The following is a 13,941-nucleotide window of genomic DNA, read 5'->3' on the forward strand; positions in this document are numbered from 1 at the left end:
CTCTTGGCAGGGACTTGATTTGGGGGCCTGAGCTGCAATCTCTGGCTTTCCTCATTATGTCCCTGGCACTGTCCTTGCTCCCCTTGGGCTTCAGAACTGGTAAGGGGAGTATCACAAACACGTTTTAGCATATCGTATGCATGAGACAGTATGAAAATTCTTAGCAGTCAAATCTAGGCAAGTAACACATTTACAAAACATTTATTGCTGCAAGTGGAGAGGATCCCAGTAAAAATGAGTCTGTGTCTCCAGCCTCCCTTGAGTACGCAAAAAGAGCAAAAAATACAGGAGAGACAAGGAATGAGAGAGAGGGTCGAGTGAAAAGATTATGAGGAGGAAATAAAATGAAAGGAAGAGAACACAGAGTTGGGTGGGAGATAGAGACAGATATACAGAGATAGAGTGTGAGAGAAGGAGAGCCAGAGAGAATGATTAAAGAGACATCAGAGAGGTGACTGGTGTGAGAGATGTAGATAGATGTGAAAGACTGTGAGATAACTGATAGCAGTAGGTGACAGGCACATAGATAGGTGATAAAGAGATCGCCAAGAATCAGGTAAAGGGGAAGATTGGTGAGTGGGGATAACAATATAAGAGATGTGATATAGATAGTGACAGATAGCTAATGGAGACAGAAAAATAGGGACAGACAGGTGTGAGAAGAGCAACAAAGGGACAGATGGGTGATCAACAACTGCAGCACAGAGGGATATAGGGGAGACGTATTAGAAAGATACAGCTCAGTGGTGGACAAGTAGGAGTCAAATGAGAAAGAGATAGCGGAGTGTGGGGGAGACACTAGCGAGAAAGGTTTTTTTTTGAGAGAAGGTGGGATTTGAGGTGATAGAGAAAATAAGCGAGACAGCTCAGAGAACCGCAGGCAGGTGTGAGAGAGGCTCAGTAAAGAGAAAGGTTAGAAAGATACCGGAGAGAGGTAGAGAGATGGATAGGTGAGAAAGTGACAGCAGAGGTGATGGAGTACTCCCTCCACCAAACTGAAGGTCCGCCCACTTGATTTCCAGACAGGTTGACCTTCAGTATGTCAACGGTGGAGACTACTTCATATTTGATGCCCACATACCCCATTGACGGCCCTAGAGTGTAAGTGCAATTGAAGGTTTGGCTATGTTTCTGCACGCCTGATTTAGGGAGGGCAGACACATGGTCAGTTTTTACTTTTACAAACCACCACTCAAAGTGTGTCGGTATGTAAAAATAAAACTTTTGACTTGCCCTCGTTCCATAGAAGAAAACTCCTATTTGGGTAAGGGGAAGCCATCGTTTCTTTTATTTTCAAAAACAAATTCCCACTTTGGAATTTTGTTTATAAAAATAAAATAAGAAAAAGGAAAGTGTGGTGCCATTATGTTAAGGAGTCACACTACATACTTTCGATGCATTTATAGGAGCTGCTGTGACTGCAGTTCCTGTAAATGCTAAAGACACCCTTTGGGCTGGGGAACATCTCTAAATTTTGCTGGTGAAAAACCCTCACCACGGGGTGGTAAAATAGTCTGCAATGGCGAAGGTACTAACACCGTCTGACCATTCAAAATCAACCCAGAGAGACAAAGTTACAAGAGGACAGAGGTTACACATGATCATGGCAAGAGGTGATCTTGGCCTAGGTGTCTGTGCTATTATCCAGTAGAAAGTTGATTTGGATATCCTCAGCATACATTTGGAAGCTGACTTAGAGGTGTTGAAAGCAGTGGTGTAGGAAGGAGGATGCGGTGGGTGCGGGCCACCCCGGGTTTCATCACCGAGGAGGGTGAAAAAATGACAAAAATATGTGTTTTAAACCCATATTTTTGCCATTTTGTCAAGCCGGGGGTGACAAGAAATTTTCCACACCGGGCGCCACCTGACCTTGCTACGCCACTGGTTGAAAGAGCTCCAACAAGGGGCGTACATAGTTGATGAATGATGGTCATGAGAGTGATGAGCAATAATGTATGCTGTTTGATATGGTTTGGGAGGGCAATTAAACTGTACTTTTTAACATTTCTATTTATCATTTTTGTATAGGTTGAAAAATGTAAAAAGAAATAAAAAAAATACAGTCAGTATGAACTTGTCTTTCCACAATAACTCGGGCAGTTGCAGCCCCGCTATTGGCATGCCTATTAAAATCAGACGCTTTTTCACTTAATAGCCTGACGATAACTGTCCCTCTGGTAGGGACAGCATACTTCATGAGCTTCCCACCACTTTATACATTTTCACATGCAACTTCTACTTTGGTATATTTCATTTCCAATCCTTACTTTTGACTGCTGTTGGTGAGAAAGGATTGGATGCAGGAAAGGGTGTATCTAGAGTGCCTTCTAACACAACACTGAGTTGGCATTCCCTGCCCACAAACGTGCCTGAAACCTTGCTGTGACAACAGAATTAGGTTGGGACTACATCCCCCAGTGCGCAATAGGCTCGGTCTCCAACACGGGAGGATTAAAACTCGTTCAAGCCTCCCGCAGCATGGGACGCATTTGGCTGTTCTCCAGGGCGAAGACCAGACCAAAATGGGCCCGTCTTCGCCCATCATCATCTGGAAGAGGCTGGGCTGGTCCCCCCTCTTGGCTCCTGCTGCTGTCATCACCGTCGTTTCACCCTAGTGTAATCGTGTTGCACATAGGTACTGTGTTCTTTTGATATTACATTTGTTCTCCCTTAAAAGGCATGCTTCTTAGTCTACCCTAGGACAATGTGTAAGCGGAAATGACCATCGGTGGTCTTCGGGCCTTCTCAAATACACACTGGTACCACCATTGACAGCTTCCGGGTTCGGACAGTGGATATCATCTCTAAGGAGATTCAACTAGCTATAAGACGACTCTCTCTCACAGCTAAAGATGTGATTCCTCTAGTCCCACAACCCCCACTCCCACCTTCATCCATATTGCCTATCTCAGAGGATTATCACAGGGACAGTCTTGCAGACGCTCATCCTGCTCACTCTAGTTCTACCACTTCCATTGCACGTAATGATTACACTATGGGCAAAGAGGATAGGCCAAGTGGAGAGAGAGCGCAAACCAGTTCTATCCTAGACATATCCTCCCCTGAACCCAGTCCTGTGGCTGAACGTAGAAAGGGGGCTCCTGAATCAAAGGCAGAATTTTTTAATCTTGTGCTGCAAGTGGAAAACAGCAGCCTGGGATATCTAATCCCTTGAGTCCTGGTAGAACCACTTGGAAGAACATTAGAGGACCACTGAGAGAGTTACTTAATCTCAAACTCTGCCCACTGTATGACTGTCTTACTTTTATTGAGGATGTTTTGTGGAAAATGTGTAAGTGTGGGGAGGGATGTCTGTCTGGTACACCTTAGGAAGGGTTTAGCACAGGTACCAGTTCAGTATCCCATGCAACTACAGCTGAAGTTACAAGTGGTATCAACCCTAGCGGAACCAGTGCTGGGGACCTAAATAAAGATTCAAGTGAGCCCTCTCCCACTGTTGCCCGTTCTGCACTGGAATGTAATGACCATTCCAACCACGTGAGATCAAGGAAAACCAGTACATCTCTTGCTGTGGCTAGGGACTGTATTCTTGGGGAATGCTTACCCTTGATAAATTTACCTCCAGCTTCCTGCCCGTATGTGGCTATTTTAGCCAATGTTCCATCCCTGGCATCACGGAGTCCACCCTAGAATTAATAAAAATGATGATACACTGGATTTATAGCAAAGTGGGAAGTGGTCGTAATCTTCACGATGAAATTATTTTTGTAAGGAAATCTGGGGGAATTAGGGCTGCTACCCTGCCAACCACAAGGAAATTGCATCATTATAAATATTCACAGCCCTTTAGTAGCAGGAGAAGTCCTTTGTTAAGCTAACACTGGCACTGCTTAGCCAGGGAATATAACTGTTGTGCCATTGGGTTACTTTTACAAATACTTAGCCCACAAACCTAGGAGACATGATCAGATTCAGTCACATTGTCTCTTCCAACTCATAGATCAGCCGTTATTCGGGAATATGTTTCAGGTCCTCTCTGTCCTAGAGAACAATGATTGACAACTAGAGGGGAAGTGTGACTTTGCCAAGGTTCTGGATAGTAGGGGACCTGCTTGCTCATTTAACACCCTCCCTAGCATCACTCCTACTCCTTGTGCTCCAGTATGCATCGACAGGTTAGGGTTGCCTCAAAGAGCACTACATGTTCCCCCATGTTTGACCTGATCAGTGACTCTCAAGCCTTCAGTACTGAGGATAGCTATGCTTCAGTCTATGGCCCTCCTCACCCACTGCCCAGATAGTAACCTCCCCAAGCTTTGACCACACCAATCCTAATTTGTTTAGCTTGAACATACTCGACCCATCTCATCAATCTCAATATGATTATTTAGGCTCATTTATTTTATTTGTGTACTGGAAAAGAATTTTCAGTTCACGAAATTCCAAGTAATGAATCCTCTGAGCTTGAAGGTGAATTTAATCTGCCAGAGTGTTCCCCATGAATATATTTTACACTTTTGACCTCAGTGGAATCTTGGAATGTGGCTGGTCTTAGGGCCATGCTGATGCAATCACTATGGTGTGATTTGTATCGATAAGATGACATTTGCCATTTCCAAGAAACGTGGTCTACTGAACCTTTTTTTAAAGTGGGGTGCTTATATCAAATTCCAGCTAAGCCAAGTAACTTTGGGAGACCTATGGATGGCCTAACAATATGGGTGAAGTCCTCCCTAAATTGTAAGATTTGTCTACTAGCATTTGTCTGCCATGATCTATTAGGCATTGAATTAAGTAGGGAGAGGGACCACAGAGTGATGCTTTTTAATATTTATACATGTAGGGTTTAGGGCGGGTGTGCTTTTGGGACAATAGAATCTCTAGTTGAACATTTGGAAAAGCTTCGGATTCTCCCAAATCTGATCCATGTTGGGGACTTCAACATCACATTTAAGCCCCTTGACGTGGAAGATATTGAAATTACGGCAGAGGAGGACGAAGCATGAGCTATCCCCCAGCTGGAGCTTGCCCAATTTAAAGATGAACCCAGGCCGCCCCTCAAATAAAAATGCTCTCCATTGAATTGGGTGATAGGTCTTTAAACAGGCGCACTAAATTGGATTCCAAGGGACATGTACATTTCATAAACATCTGTCCAAAACAATGCATTGATTACATCTTGATAGACTTAAGCTTGTGGTCCCGATTCGATTATATGGTTGTACAAGAAAGAGTGGACAACAACCACAATCCTTTGGGCCTTAGAATACTTGCTTTGTTCGATAAGCATTCAGTTGACCCCTCAACTTTAACTAATACTAGCGATGTTGCATATGTATCTGATAATCAATCAGGGAATTGTATGCGTGCTACTCACTCGTGAGGGCCTCAAGACGCTGAGGGGGGGGGTCCGCAAATTTGTTTAGCCGAAGATCCAGGTCTTGAGGGTCTTCCTGAACGTGTTCAGGGAGGGGGCGCATCTGATGTCTGCCGGTAGCTCGTTCCAGGTCTTGGCTGCAATGTGAGAGAAGGATCTTCTGCCTGCTCTGTGGATGCACGGGGTTTCGGCCAGTGTGAGGTTGGAAGATCAGAGGTATCTTTTGGGTACGTGGAAGTTGATTCTGTCGTTGAGGTATTTGGGTCTGTTGTTGTGTAGGCATTTGTAGGTGTGAGTGAGGATTTTGAAAGTGACTTTTTTCTCCACAGGGAGCCAGTGGAGACTTCGTAGGTGTTGACTGATGGGTTCGTGTCGGTGGCGGTGTTCTGTATTTCTGTATTGTCTGGAGTTTGCGGAGTAGGAACTTGTTGATGCCGGTGTAGAGTGTGTTTCCACAGTCCAGTCTGCTGGTGATGAGTGCATGGGTGACTGTCTTCCTTGCTCAGGGGGATCCACTTGAAGGTCTTGAGGAGGGTGTTGAAGCAGCTGGAGGTGACGACGTTGACCTGTCATCGGTTCATGGTGAGTGATAAGTCGAGTATGATGCCGAGGTTCTTGGCTTGGCTGAAGGGGTAGGCAGCTTCCGAGGGCAGTCGGCCACCAGATGCTGTCCCATGCAGAAGGGCTAGTACCGAAGACGAGAACTTCTGACTTCTTGGCATTGAGCTTCAGGCAGCTGTTGGTCATCCAGACTGCGACGTCTTGCATTCCTTTCTGGAAGTTGAGTTTGACAGTGGTGGGGTCTTTGGTGAGGGAGAGGATGAGCTGGGTGTCATAGGCGTAGGATACGATGTTGAGGCCTTGTTGTCGGACGATGACTGCAAGGGGGGCCATGTAGATGCTGAAGAGGGTGGGGCTCGGGGATGAACCCTGTTGGACTCCACAGGTGATTTTCATGGGGTCGGAGAGGAAGGGTGGGAGTCTAATCCTTTGGCTTCTTCTGGTGAGGAATGATCGGATCCAGTCCAGGGCTGTTCCTTCTATGCCTGCGTCGTGTAGTATGGTGACTAGTGTGTGGTGGGAGACGGTGTCGAAGGCTGCTGATAGGTCGAGTAGGATGAGGGCTGTGGAGTGGCCTTGGTGCAGGAGTGTGCGGATTTCGTCTGTGGCGGTGAGTAGGGCGGTCTCTGTGCTGTGGTGCTTTGGAATCTGGATTGGGATGGGTCGAGGACAGCGTTCTCTTCAATTAATCGTGTCAGTTTCCTGTTGACTGTTTTCTCTGCAACTTTGGCTGCGAAGGGGAGGAGCAAGATGGTCCAATAGTTCTTGAGGTCAGGCGGGGTCAACTGTGGGCTTCTTGAGCAGAGGTCGGACTTCTGAACCCTTCCAGTCATCTGGTAAGGTGCCTGTTTTGAAGGTGGTGTTGATGGTGCGTTCTAGTTCAGGTACGATGGCGGCCGCGGCTCTGTGGAAGGTGTGAGGGGGGCAGGGGTCGGTCGGGATCCGAGTGAATGCTTTTCATGGTCGAGGTGGTGTCTTCGGCCGTGATTGGTGTCCAGTTAGAGATGGTGGGCTGGCTGGTGTTTCTGGGGGCGGGGGGGGGCATCTGTGGCACCTGGTGGATGGTCAATGAAGTTGTCGTAGACGTTTTTGATCTTGAGGTGGAAATAGGTTCTAAGCTTGTCGCAGAGGTCTTGGGATGGGGTGATGTCTGTGGATTTGCTGCATGGGTTGGTGAATTCTTGAATGACACTGAAAAGTTCCTTGGTGTTGGTGGAGTTGGCCAGGATTTTGTTGTGGATGAAGTTCCTCTTAGTGGCTCTGATCTGGTTGTGGTAGTCCATCATAACGTCCTTGTAGGTGGTGTGATTTACGGTTGTCTTGGTGTTTCTCCAGTTCTTCTCCAGGTGTCTGAAGGTGCCTCTGGCTTCTTGGAGAGGGGTGGGGAAACAGGCGGCTTTCCTGGGGCGTTGTCTGTTGGGGATGTGTAGCGGGGCGAGCTAGTCTGCGCAATCAGAGATCCAGGTGTGGAGTTCTCTGGGTGCTTCATTTGCATCTGGTGCCCAGGTGTGGTTGTCTCAGGTGAGGGTGGAGTTAAGTTGCTCGTCGGTAACCTTGCTCCAGTTCCTTCGTGGTGGGTGTGGGGCTGGTTTGGGTGCCTTGGGTTTGTTGATGGTGAAGTCTACCGAGTGGTGTTTGGTCCATGGCGGCTGCATTGTGTGGCTGAATTGGATGCTGTTTCCTGCCGCACAGATGGGGTCGAGGGTGTGTCTTGCTCTGTAGGTCGGTGTGTTGACGAATTGTTTAAGTCCGATGCTGGCGAGGTTGTCACGAAGGATAGGAGAGTTGGGGTCGCTGGGGTTGTAGTTTTTTTAGGCGAGTGCATGGGGTGCGATGAAGTCGGTGATGGTGGTGGCGCAGGGTGTTCGGGGGCTGGGGTGTCTGTAGACGAGGGTTCCTCGGAGTGTGGCTTTGGGGGTGGTCTGGATCTGGAAGTGCAGGTGTTCAGCGGACGGCAAGGTTTCGCTGGCGATGGTGAGGCGGAGGATGCTCTAGTGGGCAATGGCGAGGCCCCCTCCTGAGTGGTTGGGGCGGTCTTTCCTCTGGTGCTGATGTCGGGGGCGGAGGATGTGTTGGTCCAGGTCTCTGTGAAGAAGGCAATGCCGGGCGAGAGAGAGTCGAGTAGGTTCCAGATTTCCATGGCTTGTGTGTACGGAGCGTACGTTGAGGAGGATGCATTTTAGGGTGTTGCCGGTGCTGGTATCAGCAGTGTTGGAGGCCGGCGTGGCAGTGAGGGTCTGGCAGCAGTGGAGGCAGGAGAACTGGCCGTGGGTCGTGTTCTGCGAGGCCTGTTGGCATTCTCTAAGTCTTCCTGGGTTGAGTGAGAGGAGGCTGGTGGTGTCGTAGCGATAGGTAGTGGGACGTCCAGGGTTCTTGGCGCTGGCTGTGGATGGGCGCAGATGGGCTTGCCTTTGGCGTGATCGCACAGCATCCGCCATGAAGTAGGGGAGGTGGGAGGGCGGAGAGGCTGGGAAGCGGGAGCGGGGGAATTCCGGGGGGGGCATTCCCAGGGAAATTTCAGGGGCAGCAGCGGCGAAAGGAACAGGCAGGCATGAGAAAATAAAAATAGTGGTGGAATTGGAGCAAGACACAGATGGGCATAATAACAGTGACACTACAGGGAAAAATTAAGAAAAAAAACGGCTGAGAAAGGTTACGGTGATTGATATATAGCAGCCTCCAGAATTTTAACATCCAGCCATTTACTAAAGAGGACGTGGCCGACTCTGTCCACTTTGCGAGAGGCAAGGCTCCAGCCCAGACGGCCTACCCGCAGATGTCTTTGCACACGACATTGACACCTGGGCCAACTGTATGTTAAACCTTTCCAACGCGATTGCACTGGGTGCTTCTATCCTGAATCTTGGAAGGGAGCTGAGGTGAAACCAGTATACAAAAAGGGTGGCAAGTCTTTACCAATCAATGATGCGCCTATCAGCCTTACTGACTGTATGCAAAACATTTTCTACCATATGGTCCTGGTAAAAATTCACTTTTGGATATTTGAAAATGACATCATAAGCCTGCTTCAAGCAGGATTTAGAGTCAAAACATCAATGATATGCCAGGTCTTTCAATTTGTCTTAATCTATTGGAAGACTGTTTTGATAGGCAGGGGTAACTTGTATGTTGCCTTTGCCGATTTAAAATCTGCTTTCGACCTGGTCCGCGATTGAGGCTGTGGCAGGTTTTGAAGGTGATGGCAATGCCACACAAAATCTTGTCCTTATTGATTAGGCTTCATGAGAAAATAAGATTCAGATGTTGAAAGTTGTACGAAAAGGGTGGGTATTGGCCCCCACTCTATTCTCTTTATATTTAAATGGTCTGGTAGAATATCTCCCTGAGTGCCCAGCGGATGTCCCTACCATAGCCAACACTAAGACTCCAATATTGTTATTTGCAGATGACACTCTTTTAATTTCAATTACTCTGAGTGGTCTTCAAAAACGTCTCAATAAATTTTGTGTGTTTTGTCAGGATCATGGCTTCACAATCAACGTATCCAAAACAAAATTAATTGTATTTAGTAACCACAAAAAGCTCAAGGGCAGCCTAATGCTATGGGACAAGACAGTAGAGAGGATGGATTAATTTGATTACTTGGGTATCAAACTTTGTCCCAATATGTCATGGTGCCCACACATTAATAGGGCTTGTTGAAAACCTAGGCCGACTTTTGGTGCGATTTTAAAGGAACAAAGTGCCTCCTTTACAAAGCTAGTAGCACCAACTTTACTGGTGAATGTGGCCAAGGCCCTTGGTGCTGCGCTCTGTGGCGTTTAGCTGTGGGGCTTAAGTAACGTCTCCCTTCTGGAGCGATCGGAGAATAGATTCTTAAGATCTTTTGCCTCCCTCTCGCCTAGCACTCCGTTGTAGCCTTTATTTTTAGTTTTGGGTGTTAAAAAGGTAGCCCTTAAGGCACCTTTATGCCCTTTGTCATTGTGGCGTAGAGTATGGGCTGCTCCAAAGTTGACCCACTGTACCCCTGCCCCACAAAATATCATCAAGTTAGATAGATTAAACAAAAGCCCTTGGTTCACCTTGATAAAAAAAAAATTGTTGGTTTCTTCAGTCCTTACTGATTTATGGTTCCATCCCACTGTAGCCCAAATCCTCTCTAAGGGGGCATTGAAAAACCAGTACTGGGCATTTACATTACATAGGGAGGAGCAAAAAGTTGAAGGCACCTCATTGACGGGGATTTTTTAAAAAAGTTTTAGGGCCTCATGTAGGTAGCTAAATACCGGTCGGTAACGGCCGAAATGCGGTAAATATCCTGTTACCGACCGGTATTTAGCTATTTGGGATGCAGGAGGCATAATTCAGGATTCGGTAAATTACCGAATCGGTAAAATACCGAATCGGTAAATACCGAATCCTGAATGTAGGGAGCACTCTAAAGAGTGCAAATTAGAATTAAGAATTCGTTATTTACCACCAAATACAGGTTGGTGATAAATAACGAATACCTTGCAAAACACAATATTTTGCAGATGTAAGAGTGCCATGTGGCAAACATACATGCCCTTAGGGCATGTATGTGTGCCACATGTGCACACATGCAAGAATCAGGGGTGCAACAGGGTGTCAATGTGACACCCTGCCACCCTTGTATATGCTCCCCCCATTACCGAATCGGTATTTACCGAATCGGTAATGGTGATTGTCTTTCCATTGATTCCTATGGGCCTCCAGGCCCATAGGAATCAATGGGAAGGTATGCCCCATTACCGAATCGGTAAATACCGATTCATATTTACCGAATTTTTCCGAATCGGTAAAATTTACCGATTCATTACCTACATCACATTTATCGATTCATAAATACCGAATCGGTAAAATTCGGTATTTATGAATCGGTAAATGTGTTGCTACCTACATATGGCCCTAAATCTCTTCATGTCTTAAAGAAGTATTGGGATCTGATCACAGCTCCGTTAGATACAAAACTATACCATCAATTCAGAGTAGGGACACTCATCTTGAATTCAAATACTGTAAGAAGCTGTCATCGGGCCCAATAGACCTCAACAACTTCAGACCCATCTCCCTCCTCCCCTTCCCAGCCAAGTTCATCAAGAAGGTCATCAATGCCCAACTCTCCGCATTCATAGAAGTAAACTACAACCTGGACACCTCCCAATTGGGCTTCCAAAGCAAGTACAGCACAGAGATTGCAGTCCTTGCCGCCACTGATGACATCTGCTCCCTCCTTGACCGGGGCGAGACCGCAGCCCTCATCCTACTGGACCTCTCAGCCACATTCAACACCGTCTCCCACTGCACCCTAATCACAAGACTCTTGGACGCCAGCATCCGTGACAAGGCAATGAACTAGATCCACTCCTTCCTCACCGGCCAGACTCAGCGAGTTAGACTACCATCTTTCCTCTGAGATCCTACAGAGATCGGCTGCGGATTGCCCCAGTGTTCCTCCCTGAGCCCCACGCTCTTCAACATCTACATGGCCCCCCTCACAGCCATTGTCAGAAGCCACAAACTCAACATCGTCTCACACTGACGACACCCAGCTTATGCTCTCCCTCCCCAACAAACTCACAACTGCCAGAACCAACTTCCGCAGTGGAATGAAGGCCATTGCTACCTGGATGAAAAACCACTGCCTCAAGCTCAACTTGGACAAGACCGAAGAAGTCATCCCGACCCCCACCTTTTCAGCCTGGGACGATTCTTGGTGGCAAGCCGCTCTGGGACCCCTCCAACCCCGATGGACCACGCACACAACCTCGGCATCATACTGGACTCATCGCACACAATGAACCTCCAAATCAATGCAGTTTTCTCAGCCTGCTACCACACGCTCTGCCAGCTTCAAAAGACATTCAGCTGGATCCCCACAGAATCCAGAAAGACGGTCACCCATGCACTCATCACCAGCAGACTCGCCTATGGCAATGCACTCTACGCCAACGTCACCCAAAAACAGCTCAAGAAACTACAGAACATTCAAAGTGCCGCAGACAGAGTGGTCCTCGACATCCCCCACCACAGACACATCATGCAATACCTCCGACAACTCCACTGGCTCCCAGTCAACAAGTGAATCACCTTCTAGCTCCTCACACATGGCCACAAAGCTCTCCACGACAAAGGACTAGCATACCTCAACCACCACCTCGCATTCCACGTACCCGCCAGACAACTCATTCCGCTCAATTCACCCTAGCCTCCATCCCCAGGATCCACAAGACCAGAACCAGAGGAAGTTCATTCTACTACCTCGCCACTAAGGCCAGGAACACCCTACCTCTCATGCAATCCATGTCGCTGACCCAATTCAAGAAAGACCTCAAGACCTGGCTCTTCGAATGAACCTCCACCCAGAGGGACCAGCAAGCTCCCCATAGCGCCTTGAGACCCTCATGGGTGATTAGCAGTGCTTTACAAGCTCCTGATTGATTAGTTGATAAAATAGTTGGGATCTGATTCCACAATCTGTCCCTTCTGCACTGATCAAACCAAGTCTGTGCTGTATGCATGCCCGGCTTATGCCCAGTTTTGTTCGGCATGGCTGGCACCCATTTCCAGACAACTGGGAACATCTTGTCATTGTGCCACATTGAGGCTACTGAGAATGGACTCTTCCTCATAGTATGCCTGTGCAGTAGCAAAGGTTTGGGGTTTGATGTGGGTGAAAAGAACTGCCAATAAATGAGTATGATTTTATTTTAGATTTTATTGCTGTGATATACTGGAACTTGGCTTGTTCTCAAATTCTGAACTGTGTTAATTTTAATTGCATGGGAGCAATTTTTGCTATACCTTATTTTTTAATTGACGTCAGGCTGCTTATTGTGACACTTCCTCACATACAATGAGTTGTAATTTTATAACTGTATATTTATTGTATTTTATCGGAAAGTTTTAAGGCTTTGTTGAAATAAAGTTATATTTGATTGATTGATTGACTGCCAAGCTTTGCCTTTGTGTGTGTAGATAGATGCGATGTAAAACACATGAACAATGCCTAAGACTTGATTTCTTTATAAGGCATCATTTTTACTTATGTCAGAGAATATTTTATGTCATTCATCCGCAATCACCCTTTCCCCAAACAGTTCATGTCTTTGGTTCACTGTTCATTTATATGAAAGCCATAATACATGTGCAATTTATATAATAAACGAGGAATCTATAGTGGGACATTAAACACATCATTGTGCAGACAATAATTTACTGCAAACTAAAATAATTTTCTGAAGTTATCATTAATTGCTGCGCTAGTCTTCCTAGTGATGTTGTACCCACCTGGTCCCATTTCATTCATTAGGCTAGTAAAGCGGGTTAGCGGACTCTAAACTCTTTCTGTCGGCCCAGATGTTTCAGAAGTTGAATATACGAAGCATTGGGGACAAAGGAGAGCCCCGGACTTTACGGGCAGCAACGCCCTCGCACCTTTGCATTGATGCCAGTCGCCTGAATAGGAAGTCACCTTTGCAGAACAGTGCCTGGGTTTAGTGCATTTGCAGTGTGCTTTCCAATCCTCAAAATGTATCAATGTGTACGTAATCCTCAAAGATCACGATTGAGAACACAGCAAAGTGCATCCATTTTTGAAAGATGATAATGCCAGAGGAGGCTGAAGGCTTTTGAAAGTGGGGGTGGGGAGGAAATTTGGGTATGGTATTAATGTAGTGAAGCGAACGGGCTAGATGGACAAATGTGCGGTTCAAGTGGGAGAAATCATTGAAAAAAGATTGACAAATTGAGCATTTTTAAAGCAAATGTAAAGAATTTAGTGAGAAAGCAAGAAGGTTTATGGAGCAATAGTGAACATGAGGTCTTGAAACATTTAAACACATCAAAAACGGCCCCACATCTTACTGCAATAATATGTTCAACAGTTTCTGTAGTGTGCAATTGTACAGTGCGATAACTTCAGGCCCTTTAAAATGTGTGCTTGCCCAGTCTTTTGTCCAGACAGGACTCCCTCCCATCCCACCTCCCTTCGGTCGGACATAAGTGCCAGGGCTGGTTTGCTATCCCAGCCCGGCCCTGTTCCTGCGTCATGCATCACA

The 13,941-nt window shown here is 46.7% G+C and overlaps 1 protein-coding gene across 1 annotated transcript in view; it reads left to right on the forward strand.

The window, feature by feature from the left end:
- Positions 1 to 13,941, forward strand: part of MYO3A (myosin IIIA) — a 1,336,625-nt gene that overhangs the window by 672,609 nt on the left and 650,075 nt on the right. The window lies entirely within an intron of this gene.

This window comes from Triturus cristatus, chromosome 10 (genome assembly GCF_964204655.1).
Source record: "Triturus cristatus chromosome 10, aTriCri1.1, whole genome shotgun sequence".
Taxonomy (NCBI): Eukaryota; Metazoa; Chordata; class Amphibia; order Caudata; family Salamandridae; genus Triturus; species Triturus cristatus.